Source organism: Triplophysa rosa, linkage group LG4 (genome assembly GCF_024868665.1).
Source record: "Triplophysa rosa linkage group LG4, Trosa_1v2, whole genome shotgun sequence".
NCBI lineage: Eukaryota > Metazoa > Chordata > Actinopteri > Cypriniformes > Nemacheilidae > Triplophysa > Triplophysa rosa.
This window is the reverse complement of record NC_079893.1, coordinates 1,066,273-1,081,063: the sequence shown is the minus strand read 5'-3', so window position 1 is coordinate 1,081,063 and position 14,791 is coordinate 1,066,273.

Genomic DNA, 14,791 nt, shown 5'->3' with positions numbered 1-14,791 from the left:
AATAAATCCCCTTAGTATATTTATACAAACACATCTCTTTCCATTTACAGGTATGTGACACTTTGCGCACATGTTCGTTTTTCAATGATGAAACTGTAAAATAATGCCCTCCTTCAGAGGATGACGCCTAACAGAGCAGAGAATACCTTCCGCCCACCGCAACCTATTACAACATTTCTGCCAATTCATGCGGCACAGTTTCTGCATGCCGACTTGTTTTTCAAACTATACAAGCAGAGCCATTACAAATGCAAAGAGCTTCTCTGTCGCAAAATTAAAAGAGTACATGACATTGGTTCTTCCTTGTCATGTGACGATATGATACTCTAGCATGAGACAAGCGAGAAGCAATGAGATGAGAAGCTGGGAACATTACAGTAGCTATATCTGAATTTAGCTAAATTTGCAATTTTACTAAATTAGCACAAAATAAGGATTTTTCTCTCACACAGTTCTATCGTTTCACTTCAGAAGACATTTAATAACTTGAGTTATTAATTTAATAATTTGATTAATAATTAATTAATAATTAATTTAATAATTTGATTGATAATTAATAATAATTAATTAATTTAATAATTTGAGTCATTTGAATTACTTGAATGATGGATGGATGCGCTTTCTGGAGCATTAAAATGTGTATGAAGTGATATTTTCATTAAAAAAAATGAGGAAAAGAAATCATATGAGCGAAACAAACTATTACTTAAAGGGATAGTTCACCCAAAAATGAAAATTATTTCATCATTTACTCAAACCTAAATGACTTTCTATCTTCTGCAGAACACAAAAGAAGATATTTGATGTTGGTAATCGAACAACGGCAGTACCCATTCACTTCTATTGTATGGACACAAACCCAACGCAAGGCGGGGGTACCACCGTTGTTCGATTACCAACATTCTTTAAAATATCTTCTTATTGTGTTCTGCAAGAGAAAGAAAGTCACACAGGTTTGAAATGACAAAAGAATGAGTAAATAATTACAGAATTTTTATTTTTGGGGGAAATATCCTTTTACTGTATTTTAAGTCCATCAACAACTACAATCCCACATTTGTCCCAAATGACTTCTTACTGCAACCCCATTACTCAATCTGCGCTATAGTTTCACACAAGCAGGCAAACGCATAAAATTATCATTAAATAAAACAACTCATTTAAAATATTTAATTTAAAAAATAAACTACTTTTCGAAGAGTTTCAGGCTCTGTTTGTACTTTATTCAGGAAGAGCCCAATGCAAAAGCTTTATTCATCTGTTTGTGAGTTTGTAATGGCTGTGTTAAGGAACACTGGCTTATCTTTTGTTTTGGAGCGCTGTTTATATGTGAAAGCATAACCTGATTATCACAGAACTCTGAAGTTATCATTTCTTCGAATAAAATCTGACTACAATATCCAAATATGCCTAGCTTTAATGTTGTACTTCAATGCAAGCAAAGACAATGCAATATAGAGCGCTGTGATATAGTTATGGACTGGGTTAAATAAATTGTGCTTTGCAATTTTCTTTTGTTGACGTTCACATACATTGCTTCGAGATGACTTAATAACAACCCTATGTCCACACGACACACACACACAGTGAGGGGTTAAAGGGTGTAAACGCAGTACCTCAAAAACAGACGAAATAGCGAGGAAAAAAGAGGAGAGAGCTTGCCTTGAACAACAAAATAGGACAGACTGGCCTTCATAAGGTTGCGACCGGGCCAAATAAACACAAGGATATTTTGGAAGCACACCAAATTCAATTTACTCTCCTCCAAATTTCACTCATGACAGAGATGCTGGGATGGAGAGAGAGACTTAAGTAATGACCTGCTACAGCTTCGGCAAATAAAAACACATGAAATGGTTCCGGATGCACATATTAAGATAAAAATACGGATAAATATTATCGTACATCACCTGTGCTGGCACATGATATTATGTAACCGGCCCTCGAAACGTTAGTAAAACATTCAGAAACACCTTTACGAACTACATTCTTTCTCCTGGAAATAACAGCAACTACTGTTTATCTGAGAACAAAAATAAACTTTGTTGTCATTTCTTTTGACATACTGTTCATTACAACCATCTGAAGGTTTTCTACAGAGTTAGCAGGCACAGATTCACTCAGACTTTGATCATCCGGGAAAAAAATGTGTGAGTCTCAGGTTGAGTTGATGAGACACTCACAGTAACGATCTGATTCTCATTCACTGACATTCAAACTTTTATATGATTAATATCAGAAGTAGCATCCTTTGTGTCTATTTCCTTTTTAATTATATATTCTGAATATTGCTTTCCACTCCAGAGCTGGTCAGAAGATCCTCTATTAGTCAAAGATGGAATTAAAGAGTGTCATCAATACTGCTATCCATTTTCAGTACTGTTTGCATCGTTGATAATGAAAAGATAATATTCATTCACATCATTAATGCATTAGCCAAAGTGGAATAAACAATATATTTTAAATTAGTAAAATGATTATATACTGTAAAAGTATAAGTATTAACCTTTGATAATGTTAATATAAGGGCATTGTCCATTCATGTTAGATAATTGTGCATTTCTTAAACTAATGGCTAATTCACACTTATCCAACAAAAGCCAACAAACACAACAAACTCCAACAAATGCCAACAAACACAAACAATTTCAACAAATGCCAACAAACACAAAATCCAACAAACAAAAAACTCCAACAAACACAAACTCCAACAAATGCCAACAAATGCCAACAAACACAAACTCCAACAAATGCCAACAAACAAACACAAACTCCAACATAGCCAACAAACACAAACTCCAACAAATGCCAACAAACTCCAACACCAACAAACACCAACAAACTCCAACAAATGCAAACAAACACAAACTCCAACAAATGCCAACAAACTCCAACACCAACAAACACCAATAAACTCCAACAAATGCAAACAAACACAAACAAACTCCACCAAACACAAACTTCAACAAATGCCAACAAATACAAACAAACTCCAACAAATGCCATCAAACACAAACAAACTCCACCAAACACAAACTTCAACGAATGCCAACAAACACAAACAAACTCCAACAAATGCCATCAAACACAAACAAACTCCACCAAACACAAACTCCAACAAATGCAAACAAACTCCAACAAAAACAAACTCCAACAAATGCCATCAAACACAAACAAACTCCACCAAACACAAACTCCAACAAATGCCAACAAACACAAACTCCATCAAATGCCAACAAACACAAACAAACTCCAACAAACAAACTCCAACAAATGCCAACAAACACAAACACCATCAAATGCCAACAAACTCCAACACCAACAAACACAAACAAACTCCAACAAATGCCAACAAACACAAACTCCATCAAATGCCAACAAACTCCAACACCAACAAACACAAACAAACTCCAACAAATGCAAACAAACACAAACTCCATCAAATGCCAACAAACTCCAACACCAACAAACACAAACAAACTCCAACAAATGCAAACAAACACAAACTCCATCAAATGCCAACAAACTCCAACACCAACAAACACAAACAAACTCCAACAAATGCAAACAAACACAAACTCCATCAAATGCCAACAAACTCCAACACCAACAAACACAAACAAACTCCAACAAATGCAAACAAACACAAACTCCATCAAATGCCAACAAACTCCAACACCAACAAACACAAACAAACTCCAACAAATGCAAACAAACACAAACTCCATCAAATGCCAAAAAACTCCAACAAATGCCTACAAACACAAACAAACTCCACTAAACACAAACTCCAACAAATGCCTACAAACACAAACTCCAATAATCTCCAACAAATGCCAACAAACACAAACTCCAAAAAATACTAACAAACACAAACAAACTCCAACAAACCTAAAACCAACTCCAACACCAACAAACACAAACAAACTCCAACAAATGCCAACACCAATGCCAACAAACACCTTTTCTCTCATTTGTTATTTTTTCATTAATTAACTTCTCTGAAAGCATTAAATTGATTTTTGAGATTAAAATATTATGACACACCATAAAATATTATTATACACCCATTTACTAAAACCTATTCTTGCAAACACATGTGTTTAACAACAAAAATCTCTTTAGAACAAACTTAACATATATGTATATCGTTTTTTCCCAGATTACACATTACTTTTTAGCGGTCATACCATCCGGGAGCCATGGGGCGATACATATGTCATACATAATGTGTGTAAATCATGATATCTGTGCATCTGAGTTTGAATAAATTCTGTGACACTATTCATATTTCATGCAACACATTTATACATTATAACCACTGCAAGGAAACATCTACAATATCTGCAAACCCAACACTAATTGATATTTCATCAAATAGCAAGAACACCTGCCAAAATCTGCCCGCCTCCCTGCCGGTGTACACGACCACAGCTCTGAACCATACCGCGCTATACTGCATGTCATCCTTGATTCATTTTATAACCTCCTTTTAATACTTCACATACTTCAAAACCAATCCCACCTCATCATTTATAAGCCCATGAATGAAGTGTGAGGATACACGTATGCATTTGTGAGGAACTGTCAATGTCATTTATTGAAGCACAGATTCAACATTTCCAAAGAGATCAAGAGGTTGGGCTGACCTGGATCTGTCTGTTCTTCAAGCTGCTCGTAATAAAAGAAAAAAACAATTCACATCTCAATTATTAGTCAATGAGATGAAATGGAAAGCGAATGGAAACCTTTTCTTAAGTCTCATGTGCGTCTCAGACGTTTCTCCTGAGAAAAGAGTCAGAAATGTGAGAAATGTGTGTGTCATGAGAGTTTGAGAAGAGATGTCAACGATGTGTCAAACTGAGCTCAGATTTGTCAAAAGCGAATATTACTGAAGATCTCAATATCAACTCATCAAAACATTTCTCATCAAGTTTACACAAATCCAGCCATTTACACTAGATTCAAGTAGTCATTTACTGTATGCCTAGTCTATTATTCTTCTTATTATAATTATTATTTTGTCCATTCATTGCATTTCATTAACAAATCTATCGGTTTGACATCTGTACTCTCTACCTTTAAATAGATGTGTGATTGCATAAGCCGCTGTTCTTTTTATGAGTAAATCATCTCTGAAGCTAAAACAGCATATGGCTGGGCGGCCAGGCCCTGGAGCACATCTCTGCTTCACAGACGGCTGGGTATGACCTCTGTCGTCTCAGGTACGTCTGTGCATGTAACCTCAACCGCATGCTGGTTCCGTATTACTAGAGATTTCAGACTGCAAAACACGAGCTGGTTTAGAGACCAGAGGTAATTCGATTTGAATTTCATTGTGTTCAGTCATTTCTTTGATCTTTCCCAAAGGAAAACCAAATTGCTCAGAGGTTGCTCGTTTATAGCTCTGGAGATTTAATAAAGTTGACATTGAGCAATAAAAGCTACAACATTCACATTAAACATTCCTGGTCTTGCTGTACATTATTCAACTGTGCACACCAATAAAAAATCACAGATGTCTTTAATATCTCAATTATTTCTCCCAAACATGTATGAGATTAAATGGAGAGCAAACGTTTGCTTAAATCTCATCTGCGTCTCAGAAAAAGAGTCAAAAATCTGACAAATGTGTTAGAGAAGAGATGTCAACAATGTGTCAAAGTGAGCTCAGATTTCTCTCGTCTGCAATCAAAAGTCAATATTACTGAAGATCTCAATATCAACTCAAACATTTCTCATCACATTTACTCAAATCCAGATGATTTCACCTCGACAATCTACATTCATTTTGCATTTCTGTTTTAATTTCTTAGGAGAAACATGTGAGAGTAAGTTGATCATAAAATGAAACTCCATCAAATCTCCTGAGCGGTGAAAGAGCAACATCAGAGCAATACAATTTTACTCTGGGCAGTAAAAAAACGTATGCCACAAAAAGCGCTTTTTACATTTATTTTTATTCATCCAATCTATTCCAGATTCATTATTTGTATTTCGAGTCAAATTAGAGAAATGCATTAGCCAGACTGATCAATCTGAAAGAACAACATCCAACACAATTGCTCACAGCTGTCACTCGGTGGGTTTTGTGTAACCGCTACACAGCCAGACTCTCCTGTTGAATTCTGAAAGTCATTTTAATGTAACCTGAATCAGAACAATAACATTTCCACCTTGCCGCTTTGTCTCACTGTGAAGTGGTAACTTCGGGGAATTCAGAGCAGTGCATTGTGGGTAATGCATCTCAAGACAGGTTAGCTTGAGCTATTATTAATAAACACTTGTTGTGATAGGTGTCGTCTTAGTGCAGTTTGTTTAAAAGAAACCACAGAATAAAAAAGCAGCTAAAGTCTTTCGCTGGAGATCAGAGACTAGTATTCTTTACTACCCCTCACGCGTGTCATTCTGCGTTACATATTTCATGCGTTTTTATAGGTCATGTTGGTTTACCTGCGTTTTGAAGCAAAAGCAATGTTTTTTCTGCACCTACAGATATTCGTACAGACGTTGTGAAATTGGTGATCGTGTTGGCACACCATGGGTTGAGCCGATGACAAATGACCAACAGATGACAAATATTGCACCTGATGAAGAACCACAGTCAAGGGTGCAAGAGTATTACATTATAACCAGAAATCAGGGCTGTTCAATGATTAATTATGATTAATCGCATCCAGAATAAAAGTTTGTGTTTGCATTATATTATTTATTACACTGTGCATATTAATTTTGTAATTACAAACACGAACACATATAAAAAAAATAAAAAATGTTAATAATATTATTATTATATATATTATTAACTGCCCTCCCCGATATAACAAAAATGGAAATATATAAATATAATTATATACTAATAAGTACTAAATTAAATAATACAATACATGTAATAAAATAAAAGAATATATTTAAATGTAATGTAATGTAATTAAATTAAAGAATAGCTTTGTTGTATTATAATATATAAAAAATGCATATATTCGTATGTTTTACGATTTGCTTTTGTGCCTGTGATTCAAATATATATATATATACATATATTATTTAAATGTCTAAATATTACTCTATTTGTATGTGATTTTAATTAAAATGAATTAATTTAATTCATTTGAATTACAATGTATTAATAAATAAATGTGTAAACAATACTGTATTTACACGGGATTTTATGCTGAAAAGTCGCTGTGAGGGAGCTAAACACGTATTAAACAAACTCGTTTCATCATTTGCGTAAATCTCACAGACGGTCAATCGCATTGTGCAACCTACAGGTTAACAATTTTTGTGGCATGTCCTAATGCAATCGCTAGTCCTGAGAAAGCAATGTCATAGCCATTGTCAGGCCCAGATAGGTGGCTATAACAGCCTGCAGCCGCTTGATTGGTATATTGTCTGGTGTCACATTCGCTCTCTGAAGAAACTCATCATGCGTGGCTTTGGCTCCTCACCTGCCAGACTGGGACCATTTCTGCTTGATTACATTTTACTCCCTGATTGTTCTTTAAAACAATACGCAACAATATATCAGGAAGACCGGAGCGCAGGGAGCTGGCACGTTCGCTGGATGTATACGCGTGGCTATTTGTTTCAGGATAGGGCCGCGACACATTTCTGTATGCAATTCAGTTTCGAGCTCTCCGGGGCGTTTATGATCGCACCGCAGAGTTTCACAATCACCGGTCCAGAGGATCTGTAGATGAGTGAATGGCTGCATTTCTATGCCACTTTTCTCTGTTTAGATGCCCAAAGTGCTTCTTGTGTTTTTGCAACTCTTCTGCAACAACAAGACGAGACAAACAACAGCCCTGGATTCTCACTGATGGTGGATGTGGTGGGGTGCTTAGTTGCCTAAAGGGTTTTTTAGGCATAGTTTTCAATTTCTATTTATAGCAACAGCAGAGAGAGAAAACAGCAAAAGATTGGGAAGACACCACCACCAGCACCTTTATGGAAGGACTGTAATAGTGTAGGGATGCTTAAGATCCGTTTGAGGACCCGTTTAAACATCTCAGCAGTATCAAACCAGATATTTGATATCTGATTACATTCATATTCTGCATTTTAACTACACATATCATAGTTAAACTGTGGTTATCGTGGTGAGGCCATATAGGATTATGCTTTTATGCTGCCTTCACATGCTCTCGGAATTATCGCCAATATGAGTTTCCGAGGTAAAAGTTGCACATGAAAGCCCTCTGATGTTGCGTTTCCCACTGGGAAGTTGGGAAATAATTGTGATACCCAAGTTCCCGAGATGGGAGGGCCTTACGCAATCAACATGGCGGATGGGAGAAGGAATTTCTGCTATGAAAGATTTGATTGATTAGTTTTTCCGCAGCAGCTTCATTGCCTTGTCTTGTCGTTAAATGAGTACATATTCACATGTATGAACAACCCTTTGAAGCACACTGCATGTATAGCATGTATTTCACCAATATTCCAGAATTGTCAGCAAGCTGACTGGTAAAACTATACAGTATGATGTACGGTTAAAAACTATTACCATATATGATTTTCCAAAGACACACGCAAGCATGAATCTTGCGTCTTCCATTTTTTCCGACAACAAAGCACCTGAACACAACCAGCTGGGAATCATGGCATCAGAAGTGGGAACTAATGAATTTCCGAAAGCACATGAAGGCAGCATTACTACTGTAGGTTACTCTAGTTAAACCATGATTCATTTTCGTAACAGGTTTTTCTTTTTTGCCTTAAATATATACGTTACTGGATGTAACTGCGCCATCTATTGGATTTTATGTGTATTGCATCAAACTCGTCATTATGGACGAAAATCCTAACTTACGTAACATTTTATAATTGAATGCGTCGTCTGTATATGGAGCTGAACTGAACACCCACAGAGGCACAGACCAGCACACTTTGCTAAAATATCCATATTCGCGTGTTTTAATGAATGCAGAACGATTCACACATGTGAAAGAACAGCGACCGAAAAAATGGACTTCGATATTTTGGCCTCAACAGAAATAAAGTAGAATCACGGAACCGCCTCTGCTCAATCGATTAATAACTATAATTATAAATCATAGGGAATTGAACGTGCTAAAATTACAAAATGAAACAAGGCGTATTAGTTGCAATTTGCAGACACCTGGTTCATGTACGAGTGAAACTGAAGCTGTTTGGAACAGAAGTACAAGCTTTTGTAAATAACTGCTGTCTAAAGGGGTCATTTAAAGTTTCTGAGGTAGTTTAGTTCAGACATTGTGTGCTGTCAGACTGGCGGGATTAAATCAATTAATTAAATCAATACTCTGCAAATAAAAGGTACATAAGTAGAGGGGGAAATAAACATGTTATACATTAAGTTGTCCTTTGAGAAAGAAGCAAGAAGGAAAAAGATACAAAACAGCATGTTTACCAAGTGGGCAAACGAGCAACAATTGAATTAGTCTGGTCGCATATAAATCCAACCGGTCTTTTAACACGGGCAACAGGGAAAGAGAGAAAGACATTAATGAAATGAGAATTTCAAACAGTCTCTAAACAGGCTACATGTTCTTTTACAAATGTCTTATTTCCTATTAGCTTTTTAATGAGTTTAGGCTGAAATATGACCCAGACATGTTCTTGACGATTCACCCACATAGAAAGTCAGCTATCTCTGTCTCTCGCTCCAGGGTTGTTTCTTCCCCTCCAGCTGAAGCCAGACTTGCTTGTCGGCAAGGCTTATTAACTCAAATGTAGATGCTGTATTTTTGCTTTGGTTGCCTGAGCTCTTGAACAGCCCCTTTAGCACCCAATTGTGTGTGTTATGTATATTGTGTGCATGTTTATATGCGGTTTCTCGCTCTTGTGTCAAACAGCTTGTGAAAGTCTAGTTCGCCCGGAGCTTTTCGGCTCTATAAAACATTCTGCACGTCGACAGCGTTTCATTTATCTGCAACGCCTATAACAGCGGCGGATAGTTCTACGGAGATCAATTATTGGATCTATACATTGTGCCACAGGACACCGTAGGATAGAAACATTGCAGTGTTAACAGAATGCAGATATATAACTGCAATATGTAACGTGTGAAATGTGAAATTACAGGTTACTTTATGTACTCTCTGGGTTGAAGTCAAATGACGTCAATCTGGCATATCCTGCAAAGTCGTAGCTGAGAGATCAAATTATTAGTCAGTTTTATAAGCGCACCGCTGTGAATATAAGTAAGGTGTATTTAAGGTAAGATTAAGGTTAATTGAAGGTTAATGTGCGATATTAACGTTTAAGTTTATTTATATAGCGATGTTTTGTGATTTTTTTAAATTTCGCATTATTGCAAAGCAGCTGTACATAAAACATGTTGTAAAACAAGCAGACTCTAGATATAGTAAGAGTCAATAATAAATAAATGACGAGTTTGGTTCCAAAATTAGATGTTTTTTATTATATTATCATGTTTTTATTGTGTTAGTTAGCTGTATTTTTCTAGTTATTATCGCTTAAATCAAAACAAACCAACTGCAGTTTGATTGATATTAATTGGAATGCACAATAAAAAACATCACTTTTGAAAACTTTTAAAAACGGAACCATTTTGGAACCAAACTCTCAAATAGCCTATAGCCTACAATATAAAATGGAAATATTGTGAACTAGCTACCTTTGTATTATTGTTTTTCATAGCAAGTGAAACGGCAGGTATTAAACTTGCGGCACGTTTATTTTCATTTCATGGTGAAATCTCATTTGGTCTAACATATCTTCTCCACTATCCTTATAGCAATCGTTGCGATTTGGTTGGTTGCTTTCCGAGTGTGGACAGAAAAATTCCTCGACAATGGAATGTTGTCACAGGCGCCTGGTTAGGACAAGGTGCACACAACTGTGTATTTCAACCTGACAGAAGATGGATAGATCCATTCACCAGTGCTCCGGGTTCACACAAAGCTTTCCTTTAGCCCCGCTGTGCCCTGGCAGCTTTTAAAAGCATCATTTGGCTAGAATATTGGGCGGATGCGCGGGTCACGACGGTTGACACCAGAGGTTACCGCGCCCTTCGGCTCGTGTCAGAGAGTAGTACCTTCCACTGAGCAAGTACCACCCGGCTGAGGTGAGTTATCAATCAGGACGCTGGCAGGCGTAAACGGGCACAGTGGCACGTCTGTACAACACAAGGACACCTGCCCGCTTCAACTTTTGTGGAAAGCGCTTACCAGCTGTGTGGTGGAGGGCAAGTTTAAGCCGGTTTGTCCGACAGACCTGCACAGTGTTTGCTCAGCGTGGTTTTGAGCACACAGATGATGCATGCTTTGTGAGGTAGGGCACAGTTCTTATGTTGTTCTGTTTGTAGTTTGAGCAGCTTCTTAAATACTTGATTTACATCATTACAAACTGTCTTAAAAACTTTCTTGTTTCACGATTTTACAGTAACAAGCTTTGTGGTGCTGGTGAAACAGCTTAGAGTAAATAAAACATGCGTGAAACTGAAGCTGATCTTCTCTGTACGTATAGAGTGATATACTTCAAGTATACTTAAAGGTATACTTCAAGCACCTATAGGAACATAGTAGTATACCTAATGTGGCAAAACAATATGCAGATAGCATGATGATAAAGAGAAACTTGCAAGCATACTACATAGTGTACTTTAAAATGTGCCACAAGCATTAGACTAGTAATTAGTATACAAAGTTCACTTGTATAATTGCAATAGAAACAAAAACTAGTTGTGTACTCAACGTTTACTACTGTTACACTTAAAACATATATCTGCATGTGTGCTTTTAGAAAGTGAAAAGTGCACCAATTCAGTGTTAGAATAGTTATAGAAGTATGCAACTAGTTTATTATGTTTAGTACTACGTAAAGTATGCTTAGAAATGTGCTTGAAAATGAAGTGAACTTTAAAGTGCACTTAAACATGATCTTGAAGTATACTTATCTAGTTTTTGCCTTGAACAGCATATCTATTGTTTCACAAACATCTTTTTGTGTTAGGTTTTGCTTGTAGTCTAGTTGTGTAGTCTTTCTTTCACATACATGCTGCTTTGTGTTGATATTTGGTGATCGAATATAATGACATTGACATAAGTTGGGCTACTTGTGACCGTGTTTGTGAAGTCTAGAAGTCGAATCATGAGATATGAGCATCGAAGCTTGAATCGAGCATTCATTTCACTTTGATTTCAGTCTTTGACACGGTCTTACTCAGTCGATATTACATCACTGCAAACTGACTTTAGTTGGGCTTTCACTGGCAGGGTCACATTTGTGTCGGCGTACACACGTTTGTATAAACATCACAGTGTTTACGTGGCCTCGCATCCAATTACGCTGAAATAATTTCTCTATGCAAATTGCAATCAACAGTCCCGATTTTGTGGCCGTGTTTGCGCCATTACACCATTTGCATAATTCCTTTAGTGAGCTCGTGCAAACAACGCTTTATTTACAGTCCCAGCGACCACGTTTCTATTTAGCGCGAGGACAGACTCGTCAAACTTTCCTGTCATTTTTCTTCTCATAATTGAAGCGGAGACCACCGAGCTTTAGGGCCCGCCGAACACCGTGTACAAACAGCACGACTGTAAATTGGGGTCAGCCGTGTGCAATCTTTAGCGCTCAATTTCCCAGACAGCGCGCTCTCCACGGAGCTAGGTGTTGACTGTGATGCCACTGGAATCGGTGAACACAACATTCCCTCAGATGTTGTTCTAGCGAGGGGGGAACTGTGCTTTTCACGAAGCAAGCCGTACGTGCCAATGAGATTCACTGGGTGGTCAAAGTATTATATATCGGAGACCTGAAGTGAAAGAAGGTATTGTGTGTAGAATCTTAAAACATTCACACCGCAGATTCTTTCAACTTGACATTTGACCTTGTTACGGACATAATAACGTGTGATGGAGCATGAACCCATTAGAACAACGTTTCATGCGAATTTGACATGTAAGAGCGACTTTATCGACGTTGCTAATTTATATCATTAGTACAAATACGTCCATCCGTGTAATTGAAAATAATGATATGAATGGAAAATCTTTATTTAGGAACCTTTTGGTGCAATCGCGACCACACGCAGCTGTGAATATCATGACTAATATTTGGAGTTTAACCTGCACGGTCAGGCATATAATTATTCAGATGAGCGTTAATCAGAAGGAGGGCATTCCGGAGAAGAGATGTCGCCTCGAGACTAGGTCAGGATGACAGTGCCTGTCTATCTGCAACGTGACGGTGAAAACAAGCGTCTCATGCATGCGTTCTAATGAGTCGGCGGCTCTTCGTGCATCTATTGTACTCATAAGAATATGGTAATGTTTCGGCACTCAATAAATCAAATACGATGGAGGTCTCGAACGATGGAGTGCGTCTGATGTACTGTAAATCTGCGTTATGCCCCGGCATTAGTCTCGTATTGTCTGCGTTTAAGCTCTCAGACAGAACTGTACAAGTGTGCATCCTAATGCGCTTATTACAAAGAGCCAATACATCTGGAATCTGCAGCGCTCTTTCACGACTCCCCTGCTAAAGAAGATTGATTTCAGAAAAGTCGCTGCTGAATTGAGTGCGCAGCGCCGAGCGTGTTATCCGGCGTGCTTGTTCCATTTTTGTCACGATTGTTGAAATGCATCATAAACTAACATTCCCCAGTGACACAATCGAGAAGAAACAATATGGCTGCCATGAATAATTCACCACGCTCAACATCTTCACATCGGCCACGTTGCCTCCTTACGACGCATAACATTTGCCAGTCAGAAAAATAGCCGAATTCCAATTAAAACTATTTATTTATTGTGCCGCTGATGAGGCGGCCTGATGTATATTTCATATGAAAATGTCTAATTGATTTGCATTCTAACAGACACATTTGTGTTTATTTCAAAATTTTCTTAAAAATTCATTTTATTGATTAAGTCATTTTAACATAGTAACGGCTTTAAAATTGTGATTAATAAACCAAAACTATGTTACATTTTAAACAAGTTTTATTTTTTAATATTTTTTAAATAGCATTGGAAAACGTTCCCATTTGCTCTCATCATATATTGGCTGCTTTTTCTCAATTATTTTGTCCAAGTTGTTCATTTTGAAACCATTTCTTTTGTAAAATACGAGCGATAGGGAGTTTAGAATGTGCATTTTTCTTCCAACTCATTTTCAAAAATGGTTTATAATAATAATGCACCGATCCTTATGCCGCCACCGATTCCGATTATTCCGAGTGAAATGTGCCGAGACCGATTCTGAAGATTAAATTCATATTTCTCTGCTTTTATATTGCATGCATTCCTGTCCTGTTTTGATTGACAGGATATATCGGCCCTGATCATCGACTGATAGCCGATACTGATTATTGATAAATCCTTTTGTAAGAAAATGCATGCGTTTACATTTTTGTATTCGTCTAGAACATGAATTGCACTTATTTTTTGCAGCAATACACATTAATGCACTGCTAATTCGTCCTTACCCTTGAAAAGTGTTTAGGAAGACAAAAGATTGCTGCTACGAGCTCCGTTTTTGTTCCAGGGAGGAAGCTTCATTGTAAAACATCCCGTGCTGGCAAACGTCCGGACAGCCAAGGCGGAAAATGTCACCTTCAATGAGTTGAGAACTGTAAGTACAGGAAGCCGCAGGTCACCTGGAAATAAATGCAAGGAGTTACGCTGTGACACTTGTATACAGAGGCCTGTACGATGTTAAAGAAGTGCAATCAGAATTGACAGCCGTGATAAGAGCTTAATGATGGCTGGATGGCAGATTGACAGCTACAGTTTCATGAAAAGTTTTACCAGTAAAATTCACGATTATCTGTAATCCA